The sequence below is a fragment of the Canis aureus genome, chromosome 3 (genome assembly GCF_053574225.1).
Source record: "Canis aureus isolate CA01 chromosome 3, VMU_Caureus_v.1.0, whole genome shotgun sequence".
Taxonomy (NCBI): domain Eukaryota; kingdom Metazoa; phylum Chordata; class Mammalia; order Carnivora; family Canidae; genus Canis; species Canis aureus.
In genome coordinates, this window is record NC_135613.1 from 34,755,765 (window position 1) to 34,768,423 (window position 12,659).

Here is a 12,659-nt window from a genome sequence, read left to right on the forward strand (position 1 = left end):
GTACAGAGCTGAGATTCAAGCCCGGGTGCCTGAGTCTGGGCTCTGCTCTTAGCAGGCATCCTGCGTGGCCGCCCAGGGAAGCCTGGTGGGAGGCTTGGTCATTGTCTGAGGCCAGATCCAGGAACGAGGCCAGGAGGGCAGCCCTGGGGCCTGGGATGTGTCTCTCTGCTCAGTCTTCAGAGTATTTTGTCTTGGTTTCCTGTCTCAGAAGCTGTGTTCATGCTGCCTCTCCCCAAGATGCTCTGCTTATCCTCTTGTCTCCAGTTCTGCTTTATCCCTCCAGTGTGGCGAGGTTCCCTCCACCTTCTAGAAGCTTCTTTCCTTACTGCCATCCACACTGAGGGTGAAAGGCAAAGGGCCAGGGACAGGACGTGGCATCAGAAAAGCTGGCCGGGTACCTACCTAATCTCTCTGAGAGTCAGAAAAGAAAAAACCGTATACATTCATGGGGCTGCTGTGAAGACAAGATGGGATACTTTACATAGTTGTGATTCCTAACGAGGAAAGCGCCGTACTTTCATGCACTAAGTGCCTGCATCACACATTCTCCTTCACACCCTTGCCTCCGGAGGGTTTATGGCATAGCAAAAATAGCACGGATTCTGATTTTAGACAGAGGTGGGCTTGATCTCAGGGCTGTTCTTCCTGACTGTGGGATCTTGGGCAAATCACTGTTCCGTACCTCAGTTTCCTCATCTGTGAATGGGGGCTGGAGACACCTGCATGGGACAGCTGTGTGATTTGATGTGATGATGGTAACTGGTGAGGCTGGTTAACTGCTTCAGCACCCCACCCCGCCCCAAGGGAGCTGGGGGAGGAGAGGGAAAGGGGGCACAAGGCAGATTTGATCTGATGGGCTTGTGCCTTCTTGGTAGCGGCGCAAAGCAGACTCTTACCTATAGGCCCTTGTGAGGGGGGCTCTCCGGCATTCTGTTTCTCCAGCCAGTGCTCCCTGCCTCAGCCCCTGTCTTCCCGTGTGTCAGAGCCCCAGACTGTCAGCGGGAGCAGATCACCAGTGGGGTGGCCCCCTTGCAAGAGTCACCAAGGCCCTGGTAGACTGTCCGTGGCTCACTAGGTGCTCAGGAGTACCCCGGGGTCCTGGGAGCTGCCATGCTGGGAGGGCCCATCCTGGTTGCTACCCCCTGCTGTGGCCCTCTGAGCTCTTCAGCTGGCAGTCAGGTCCCAGGCTGCTTGAGAACAAATTCGAGGTGATGGAGAGGACCCCAGAAGTCCTCTTCTCTGGAACTGAGGTGAAGGAAATAGCACGGCACAGTAGCAGCCATCCGCAGGGAAAACTCTTCACGAACACTCCTTTAGAATCCACCCTTTCCGACTCTCCAGATAGTTTTCTGTGGCTGCATAACAAGTGACCACCTGTGCACCAGCTTAACACCAGGCAGGCGTATTATTTCACGGTTCTTGGAGGGTGCAAGTCCAGCATGGTCACCTGGCTTCTCTGCTTACAGTCTCAAAAGGCCAAAGTCAAGGTATAGGCAGGCTGGTCTCTTGTCAGGAGCCTCTGGGGAAGAATCACTTCCAGGCTGGTCTTTGGCAGAATTCAGTTCCTTGAAGACCATAGCACCAAGGCCGTATCTCCTTGACTATCTGCTATGGCCTCTCTCTCAACTCTTCAAGGCAAACCTGGCACCTTCATCTTCAGTGATGGCCTGTCATCTTCCCCTAGTGCTGCGGGGGTCTTTGCTCTTCTCTCCTGCCTACCAGGCAGAGAAAACCCAGTGATTACATCAGGCCCATGGTAGGAATCTTCCCTTCATAAGGTCAACTGTGCTATATAATATGTAACATATGGGAGCCATATCTCATCATACTCATAGGTTCCAGGGATTCAAATATGGGGGCATTTTTAGAATTCACACCTTTCAAGCAGAACTGGTGATTCACTGGTATGCATCAGTGTGGTGGTGCTGGTTGTTAAAATTTTGAAATATTTCCATTCCAGCGAGTAAACGTTGCTTCCCCAAGATGCCTTCCCTTGCAGGTACCTGGGTCCCTTCCCCTGGAGTCCCCAACATCTGGACCTCCCCATGACTCAGTAAGTCTAGGGTTAACACTGACTCGGGGGAGTCCCAAGCCCAGCACAGCACTGCATCCCCTGTTCTGTAGGTTAGTGCTTCAAGCTCGTTAAATACCTCGAACAACACCTTGACCTCCAAGTGTGGGAGTTAGGAAGCCAATTCTAGAACATTAAAGTTTTGCATACCGGTGTTGGTTGTATCACTTTGGTATTTGATATTGTCTTGGTCTCTTTTCTGCCATTTTAATATCATGTTACACTGGTTATATCTTCTTGTCCAGTTTAATCCTTGCAGCTATTCAGTGTGACCAATCTTCTTGTCCCTGTTGGATAGCTTGAAAATGGAGATTCAAAGACAGTCCACAACTTACTCAAAGTCACACAGTTGGAAAGTAGCAAAATTGGCCAGGCTCTAACACTCATTATCTCTATGTGCGTGTCCCTCGGGTCCTTCAGCCTCAACCTACCTGAAATCCAACACATGCTCCCTCCCAAACCCAATCCTCCCCATCCCCCTGTGGCCCTATCTCAGGAAGTGACACCGTTGTTTATTGGGTTGGATAAACCCAAATCCAGAAGTTATCGTTTTGAACTCCCTCTTCTCTCCTTCCCCATAGCCATCACCAAACCCTGCTGATTTTGTTCCCTGTGCATATCTGCCATCAATAGACTTCTCTCCCACCACCTCCTTAGCACTAACTGTCACCACCTGTCACCAGGTCCTATAACAGCCTCCTCACAGGTCTCCCTGAAGCCACTTGTGCCCATTCTGAGTCATTTTCTAGGTGGCACCAGGTGTTCTTAAAATAAAGCATCTGATGCCAACTCTCTGCCTGAAGCCCTTCACTCATTTCCCATTTCTGTTAGACAGACCTGGCCTATGAGCCCCCAAGAGATCCCCTACCAACCTTGCCAGACTCGACCTGCCCCTCCTTCCCCCTTTTCTCCAAGTTCTGGCCACACAGATCTCTTTCAGTGTCTCTAATGGATCAGACTCCTGCCCACCTCAGGACCTTTATATGGACTTAGACTTATGCTGACTTAGCTCTACTCAGGCTGCATGACAAAATGCCCAGACTGGCTGGGTGGCTTCAGGAACAGAAATTTATCTTCTCACAGTTCTGGAGAGTGGAAGGCTCATATCAAGGTGCCGGCAGGGTTGGTTTCTGTGAAGCATGTCTCCTAGGCTTGCAGGTGGCCACCTTCTCTCTGTGCTCTCACACGGCCTGTCCTCTCTGCTCCCATGGAGAGAGAGAGAGATTTCTAGTGTCTGCTCCTCTTTTTATAAGGACCCAGTCCTATAGGATTAAAGCCCCAACACTTTGACTTCATTTAACCCAAATTAAGCCTTTTCTTTTTTTGATTTTAAGATTTTGTTGATTTATTTGAGAGCGAGAGAGACAGTGAGAGAGAGCGTGAGAGCACAAGTGGGGAGGAGCAGGAGAAGCAGACTCCCCACTGAGCAGGGAGCCAGATGCAAGACCCTTTCCCAGGATCCTGGGATCATGACCTGAGCTAAAGGCAGATGCCTAACCTCCTGAGCCACCCAGGAGCCCAATCCTAATTAAATATTTAAAGATCCTATGGTCACACTGGAGGTGAGGGTTTCAACATATGAATTTGGGAGACACAAGCTGGTCCACACCAGTGCTGTTCTCTTCATTCTTAGTCATTCTTCAGAACCCAGCTCAAGAGTTACTTTCCCGGGAATGTCTTTCCCGCAAGCCCCCAAACTAGAAACGATCCACCTATTATCTTGCTTTGATGGCTCCATGTATATGTTCTCCAACGCAGTTATCTTGGTTTGAGATTATATATTTATGTGATTATTTGGTTAAGCTCTGTCTCTGCCTCCAGACTCTCAGCTTCCTGAGGGTAGGGGCCACAGGTCCACAGGTCCCTAGTCCAAGGACAGTACCTAGAACAAAGTAAGCATGGTTTGGACTGCCTGGGTTATTTAATCTACACTATTGTACACTCTCCCCAACCCAGAAAATGGGCAATCTTCAAAATCCCAAAAGACATAATATAAACCAAACACACACCCACAAGACGGAGTCGTAAGCTATCAAGTGCGGGATGGATTGTGGTTTGGGTTGGGATTGAATCCCAACGTGGGTGTACTGGTGGTCTCTTTCTGACTAGCACGGAGTATAGGTTTTATTAGTGAGATGGTGTGGGGGTAAATTTACTATGATTAAATCGACTCAGACTGGTTTTACCCCAAATCTTTTAAAACTTTAGCCCTTGGGATGAAAAATAACACCAGCTCTCCCTGTGAGGCCACCAGGTGGCAGCACAAAGTGGCAGGTGACAGCGTGTGCCAGGGATTTCCTCCCGCCTCCCAGGAGAGGAGCAGGCTGGGACCTCGGGGACCTTAAACTAGAAGTCTGGGCTATGCCACCACCGGCTTCATCCAGGACTCCAGGAGACGGACACTTAGCGGCCTCGCGCTAGCATGCCCACCCCTAGAACAATGTAAGTAAGGATTAAGGCAAGTATGCACTCCTTACCTCCCCACTTGGGGTTCCTTCTTTGAGCCGATGTCCAGAGCCCCCCAGGCCTGGCTGGGCCTCAGGGCCCCAGGTGAGTAAGCCTGCTCTCCCTGCACAGTGTGAGAAGCACCGCCTCGCATTGCTCATCGGCAAGAGGCAAGAGGCACGTGGTGGCAGGGGAGCTCCTGGGCGCAGGGGACCTTGCAGAGGGCAGGTGGCCTGGGTAGAAGGAACTGCCTTCGCAGGGAGGCCAGAGGGAGCGAAGCCACAGGCGGTTCAGGACAGGCTGCTGTCCAGCGGGAGGCAGGGTGGGGGCCCTGGAGGGGCGGACAGGGGCAGCTCATGGGGACCCTCAGGGAAGGTGCTGGGGTGGTTTCCCGTTTCTCAGAAGGCCTCAGAGATCAGGAGGGCTCTGTGGCAGAGAGGTGGTGACAGACCCCCACGGCAGGTGGGGAGACCAGCAGGAAGGCAACGAGATCCCTAGCCGTTGGTCCTGGGCTGAGTAGTTGGGACCTGGATGCAAAGCTTTGGAAGAGAACCAAGAACCGTCCTGGGGGCTCTGGCAGCAAGCAGCCCACCCGGGAACATCAGATGACAGTTGCTCTGTGTGTGCTCATGTGCACGTGCATGAATTTGGGATTGATGGGCCCCATTCTTCCCTCCAGGAGCCCCTGCATAGCCCAGTACCATCCAGGGAATAGAAGAGCAGAGCAAAGCATGATCCTGTTGCTCATCAGAGTGGCCCCAGGCTTGAGAAATGGGGTGACGTAGCCTTCACTCCTGGCATCTAGGGGAATGGAAAAGTATACTTACTGCCATGGCAAAGAAACCAAGCCTTGGGGTTAGACCTGAGGGCAACCCCAACACCACCCTGAACTAGCTAGGAGCCCTTGGGCAAATCACTTTACCTCTCTGAGCCTCAGTTTCCTTTTCTGTGAAATAAGGACATGCTATCTATCTATTTCATGGGATTGTTGTGCTGTCTGTGAGGCATTGAGCCACTGTAGGTATCTAAATATCAGTTCCCTTCCAGTCCTTTCTTCCCGATCTCTGTCCACTGAAGTGATGCTGGCAGCCGGGTGGGTGAGGGCTCAGCTCTGGAAACTGCAGCTAAAGTACCTGCAGCTCCATGGGGGGCCATGAGGTGGGGGGTGACATTCAAAAGGCTCCTGGCTTTTTTCTGTAAAAATCAGTCCACAGACTGCCTGCCCTCCCTCAATGAGCTATGATGGGGAGGTCTGGGGTTTGTTTTTGGTTTTGTTTTGTTTTGTTTTGTTTAAATTATTTATTTGAGAGAGAGAGAGAGCACAAGTGGGTTGTGGGGAAGGCAGAGGGAGAGAGAGAAGCAGACTCCCCACTGAGCAGGGAGCCTGATGCAGGGCTCCATCCCAGGACCCTGGGATCATGACCTGAGCTGAAGGCAGATGCCTAACCGACTGAGCCACCCAGGCACCTCTGTAACGTCCCATGGAACTCCGGCCTTCCATGAATCTGGGGCTGGGCTCTGCACACCACCTCCAACCCCAAGAGACTTTTGGGGACTCATTTTCAAAGCTACCATTGGCATTCATTTTAGGGAAATGAAGGGAGAAAGAAACAAACTCCTGGTTCCCTAGGAGTCAGGCCCTGCAGTGCAAGGGCGCATGTAGACCTCCCACTGCCCTAAGGAGTGGGCTCTGTTGAAGCCCAATTTAGAAGAGGAAATCCGGTACAGAGAGGGGAGGGTGCACGGCTAGTTAGGTGGGTGAGCTGCAGGTGCTGCAATCACAGTTGAAATGTCATCACTGGGGACGCCTGGGTGGCCAAGTCGGTTAAGCATCCAGCTCTTGATTTCAGCTCCGGTCATGATCTCAGGGTCCTGGGATCTAGCCCCACATGGAGCTCTGTGCTCAGCGGGGAGTTAACCTCAAGATTCTCTTTTTTTCCTCTGGCCCTCCTTCTCCTCTCATCCTAAAATAAATAAATAAATCTTTTAAAAAGTGTCCATCTGTCCATCTGACCCCAGTGCTTCCACTTCTTCCATTGTTCCACTGGACCTAGAGCCACAAAACAGGATAGCAGGCCTGGCTGCTCAGAATCAGGGACCTCAGAGAGGAGGACGAGTCATCCCTGTTGCCTGCCTGCATTTTATCATAAAATTAACCAAGGCCCAGAGAGGGCAAGTGGCTTATGGGGTCACACAGCAAGCTAGCTCTACCCTCCCTCCCGATCTCCACACGCTCCATTCAAGTACCACCATCTCTCGTCTTTAGATTTTATTTTATTTATAGCTTATTTTGCCAGCCCCCAGCTGCTTTACTTGTTGCACAATTGCTCCAGAAAAGAGTTGTTACTTCCTTTTCCTTAAAAGCCTCAATTTCCCATTACACCTGTTCTTATTTATTTATTTGGCTATTACTGTCAATTCTTATAAATAAGGGAAGCAAGTCACCCCAAACATAGGAAAGTTCTGAATAGTTACTATTCACAGAGCTTGGCCATAGATGAACATATTTTGTTTTGTTTTTTACTTTTTTTTAAACCCCCTTCATGTATTTCTCTCACCACTACCCCCACCTCTGGCAACTACAATCTGTCCCCTGTACTTATGAGCTTGTGTTTTTGTTTTTATTCTTGCTTGTTTTTTAGATTCCATATGTAAGGCAGATCATTCTTCTTTCTCTACCTGACTTTTTCACTACACATAATGCCATCAAGGTCCATCCGTGTTGTTGCAAATGGTAAGATTTCACTCTTTTTTATGGCTGAGTGATAGGCCGTTCTATATATATACCTCAATTTCTTGATCCTTTCATCCACTGATGGACACTTGGGTTGCTTCCATGTCTTGGCTATTGTAAATAGTGCTGCAAGGAACATGGGGATGCAGATATCTTTTCCAGTCAGTTTTTTGTTTTTCTTCAGATAAGTACTCAGGAGTGGAATTTGCTGGATCTGATGGTATTTCTATTTTAAACTTTTTGAGGAGCCTCCACAGTGGCGGCACCAGTTTGCGTTCCCACCAACAGCACTTGAGGGTTCTTTTTTCTCCATGTTTTTGCCAACACTTATTTCTTGTCTTTTTGATGACAGTCCTTCTGATGCTAGGTGGTCTCTCCCATCCCAGCATTAAACAGAGCTGACCTTGCTTAGCTTCAAGGATCAGAAGAGATCGGATACGTTCAAGCGTGGTATGGCCATAGACATGGTGCCATCTCTCACGGTGGTTTTGATTTGTACTTCCCTGATGATGAGTGGTATTGAGCATCTTTCCATGTATCTGCTGGCCATCTGGATGTCTTCTTTGGAAAAATGTCTATTCAGTTCTCCCCATTTTTTGTGAGAGTTTTTGGCTGTTGAGTTGTATGAGTTCTTAATATATTTTGTATATTAGTCCCTTTTCAGATAATATGATTGCAAATATTTTCTCCCACTCAGTAGGCTGCCTCTTGTTTGTGATTTCCTTTGCTGGGTGAAAGCTTAGTAGTTTGATATCATTTTACTTGTTTATTTTTACTTTTGCTGCTTTTGCTTTTAGTGTAAGGTTACAAGAACTATCTCTAAGACCAATGTCAAGGAGCTTATTGCCTGTGTATTCTTCTAGGAGTTTTGTGGTTTGGGTCTTAAATTCAAGTCTTTAATCAATTTTGAGTAAAATTTTTTTAAAAAATATTTATTTATTCATGAGAGACACAAAGCGAGAGGGAGGTAGAGACACAAGCAGAGGGAGAAGCAGGCTCCATGCGGGGAGTCCAATGAGGGACTCGATCCTGGAACTCTAGGATCACGCCATGGGCTGAAGGCAGGCGCTAAACCGCTGAGCCACCCAGGGATCCCCCAATTGTGAATAAATTTTTGTGCATGGTGTAAGAAAGTGGTCTAGTTTCATTCTTCTGCATGTCGCTGTCCACTTTTCCCAATATTGCTTATTGAAGAGACTGCCCTTTCCTGATTGTATATTCTTGGCTCCTTTGTTATAAATTAATTGGCCATATATGTGTGGGTTTATTTTGGGGCTCTCAGTTCTGCTCCATTGATCTGTGTGTCTGTTTTTATTTCAATACTACTTCCAATACTTTAAATACCATAACTTTGTCACATAGTTTGAAATCAGGGAGCAGAATGCTTCCAGCTTTGTTATTCTTTCTCAAGATTGCTTTGGCTATGCTGGGTCTTTTGTGGTTCTTTTTTTTTTTAAGATTTAATTTATTTATTCATGACAGACACATAGAGAGGCAGAGATGTAGACAGAGCTCCCTGCAGGGAGCCCGGTACAGGACTTGATCCCAAGACCCTTGGCTTATGCCCTGAGCCAAAGACAGACGATCAACCACTGAGCCACCCAGGCACCCCTCTTTTGTGGTTCTATATAAATTTTATGATTGTATTTTTTATTTCTGTAAAAAATGCCATCAGAATTTTGATAGGGATTGTATTGAATCTGTCGATTGCTTTGGGGATTGTGACCATGTTAACAATATTAATTCTTCCAATCCACAAGCCCAGAATATCTTTCCATTTATCTGTGTCTTCTTTAGTTTGTTTCATTAATGTCTTGTAACTAGGTCTTTGACAAAAGACACTTCTGGTCCCAGACACACTTTGAGGAGCAAGGGTTTCACCAGTGCCTGGTATCGGTAGCTCTTTCTGTCCCTTTGTAGCAGGTTCTGCCAACTTAGAAGCATAGCACTGTGGTTATGAGCCTGGACCCTAGACCCTGATGGTGTGAGTTCAAATCCCAGCCCTGCTACTTGCTGGCATGGTCAGGTGTAGTTCAATTTCCTTATCTGCAGTGTGGGATATGTGCCAAGCACTGGGCACTGTTGAAAAGAACTTCTTTACATATTATTTTTTCCATCCTTTATATATCTACTTTGTACATTTCCCCTACTTTTGTCCCAGGGAGATTTTCAACAGAGAAATTTCCATGACTCAGATTTCTCTTCTAGAAGGTTGACTCAGGTCATAGTTCAGAGAGCAAATGCAGTAGTCAAGAATGGAGGTGGGGAGGCCAGTGAGTGGGCCTTAGAAGTTGTCCAGGGGAGAGTCGGTGGTGGTTTGGACTAGAATAGTGATGGGAAGGTGAGAGAAAATGGAGGGATGCCTGTAATATTCAAGTGTGGTAACTGGGGTAGGATAGAATGGTGGGGAGATCTGGGAAGATCCCCAGTGTGGAAATGGGTGCTATTGATGAGCATGGGGATGGGTGGGAGGGAGACTGAGGCAGGGTGGGAAGAAGTGGTTCTGGGAGGAGCTTAGGACATGACACCTCCTGGGATCAGGGACCACCAAGTGGGCAGCTGATCCCACCGTGGCTGGACAGTGCCAGGGGTCTCAGCCCTGCGCCATTAAAGACCATTAGTGAACTTTCTAGGCCTGGAAGACTGGGCTTCTGGCTCTGGGGGTGCAGCCACCTGGAGGTCACTGGAGTCCTCGCTTTTCCTGCGGCCCACGTGTCCTTAATTGTTGGAGCACCACGATTAGACACATGATGGCGGCATTCACCACAAGGTGGCACTTATAGGCTGTCTTAAAAAAAAAAAAAAATTCCGTCCTCCCCAGTGGCAAATATGGGGTCCTTGTGTTGCTGAACAAATTGAACCCTGACATAGTGTTCATGAGTTGGGAGGCCAACTCAAAGTGCCGTGATGTCTCCTACTCTGTCAAGTGGCAGCCGCCCCCCAGCCTGGGGAAATACAGGCTAGGATTCTAAGAACAAAACAAAGATCTTCATCCAACAGCTCAGTCTGGATGGCAGCCACAAGTGGCGCAAGAATGCAACACTTTGATTAGTGATGTAACCTTGGGCATGTCATTTAACTTCTCAGAACCTCAGCTTTCCTTTTTTTTTTTTAAAGATTTTACTTATTTATTCATAGAGACCCAGAGAGAAAGAGAGAGGCAGAGACACAGGCAGAGGGAGAAGCAGGCTCCATGCAGGGAGCCTCACGTGGGACTTGATCCCTGGTCTCCAGGATCACACCCCGGGCTGCAGGCGGCGCCAAACCGCTGCGCCACCGGGGCTGCCCTCAGCTTTCCTAAAATGGAAAGTTGGGACAAAGATTATTCCTTCCTCATACAGTTGTCATGAGGAAAGCAGGTTGTATTATTATTATTTTTCGTCAGAGTGCCTCAAACCCAGCACTGCACTACAACCTCCGTCGGATTCTTCCAGCAGCATTTATAGAGGCCCCACTCTATCCCTGGCCCTGTTCTAGCTGCTGGGGTAGAAGGGCAAAGGTGAATGTGAGGTAGTGGCTGCTCTCAGGTACCTGTAGCCTGGGAAGAGTCTCCCATGAGGATGGATCCTTCCTGGGCCCAGGATTGTGACTGACGTCCCTGAGGTCTCACAGCCAGCATGTGGCCCATGTGAGGCTAGACCCTGAGTGTCCTCACCACCAGCCCAAGGTGACAGGAACTCAGAACAGTGACTTCAGCTTTTGCGGGTAGAACAAGGTTTCCTCTGACACCTGCCTGGTGCCTGTTAAGACATTGGCATTTGGCTGTCTGATCCTGTAAGTGAGGCTCCAGCTTATTCCAACATTGGGATTTCCAAGGAAGCAGAGTCAGATCACTTCCAGGAATGACATGGTTTCCTGCAGTTCTGGGCCTTTGCAAAACCATAATAGGAGCCATTGTCCACTCAGTGACTCAGGGCCTCCTGGATGGTGGAACATGTGATACACTTCTACTTGAATAAAACTCCCAGAAGGGTTCCCCTCCACGTAGATGGTTTGATCTGCTTTGTCTTCCTGGGGAACAGACAGGTGGGCCTGTTTTTTCCTTGATGTCTGCTGAGCCAGGGAACGACTGGGAACAGATTTTACTGTAACCAGCTCTTTGCCAGTGCCTGGTATCGGTAGCTCTTTCTGTCCCTTTGTAGCAGGCTCTGCCAACTTAGAAGCATAGTACTGTGGTTATGAGCCCAGACCCTAGAGCCCAATGGTGTGAGTTCAAATCCCAGCCCTGCTACTTGCTAACATGGTCAGGTGTGGTTCAGTTTCCCCATCTACAGTGTGGGCTGCTGGAGGATGAAATGAGCTCCCCTTGTAAAGCACTTCGAACAGGTGCCCATCATGTAATAAAGTGCTATGTGAGTGCGAGCTACTACTGTCTTCTCCATTTGCCTCGTTTTGCCCTCTGTTGGTGGGGTTGCAATAGACAGCAAGGGACACAAGTATATGGAGTTTCATGGTGGAGAAGTGGAGGATGCCAGGTGGCCTCTGCTGTCGAGAAGAGACCAAGTCCTCAGCCCGCAGGCTGAGATGTTCTCTGCTGTGCCCCTTGTCTCTGGGCCCAACCCCTAGGCCCTTGGCTGCCTCACTTGCTCACACAGTCCACATGCACTGGATTTCTACTCTGCATGAAGCGCTGTGCTAGGTACTGGGCTGCAGGGATGAAAAGTTCCTGTCTCTGAGAAATGTGACCTGAGTCATGATGAAATAGATAAGCTGCTACTCTGTCAGTGGGGGCGGGGAGGATCCAAAAACAGGGCACTCATCCATTCTGGGAAGTCTTCCTCAGGAAAGCGGTGTTGGCTAGAATGGGAAGGATGAGAAAGGCAGGGGCGTGTGTCAACAGCAGGAACAGCATTTGCAAAGGCTCTTCACCAGGAGAGCCTCCAGTTCCTTCTTGACTATGGCTAAAGTGTAGAGTACAGGGGGATGGGATGGAGGATCTGGGCAGGCATTGGGTTAGAGTGCAGCCTGGTGGAGTGGAAAAGAGGCGTTGAGCCAGCCGGCTCTGCCTTGGGTGACTTCCTTAATCTCTCTGAACTCTCCTCTACTATAACTTACAGAAGTTATTTCATCTTGGGAAATGTTTTGTTAGGGATAAGGAATAATAATAATTAAGAATTATTAATTAGGAGAATGAATGTAAAACACAAGCATATTATTTGGCACATAGTAAGCATTCAAGAATTTATTTAATGAATTCCAAAGAGGCATTCCCCCTGCTGCCCCACAAATGTTAACGTCTCTGATTGGGATTCCTCATAAAGATCTAATTAGCAGCCTCTTTTCTTTCTTGATGGTACATAGCTAATGGTGTCATATGATTGATGATATCTTACCATCAGGGAAATATGGTGGTTGTTTGGACTGTCTAGAATAGAGGTCAGCAAACATTTTCTGCAAAGGTCCAGAAGG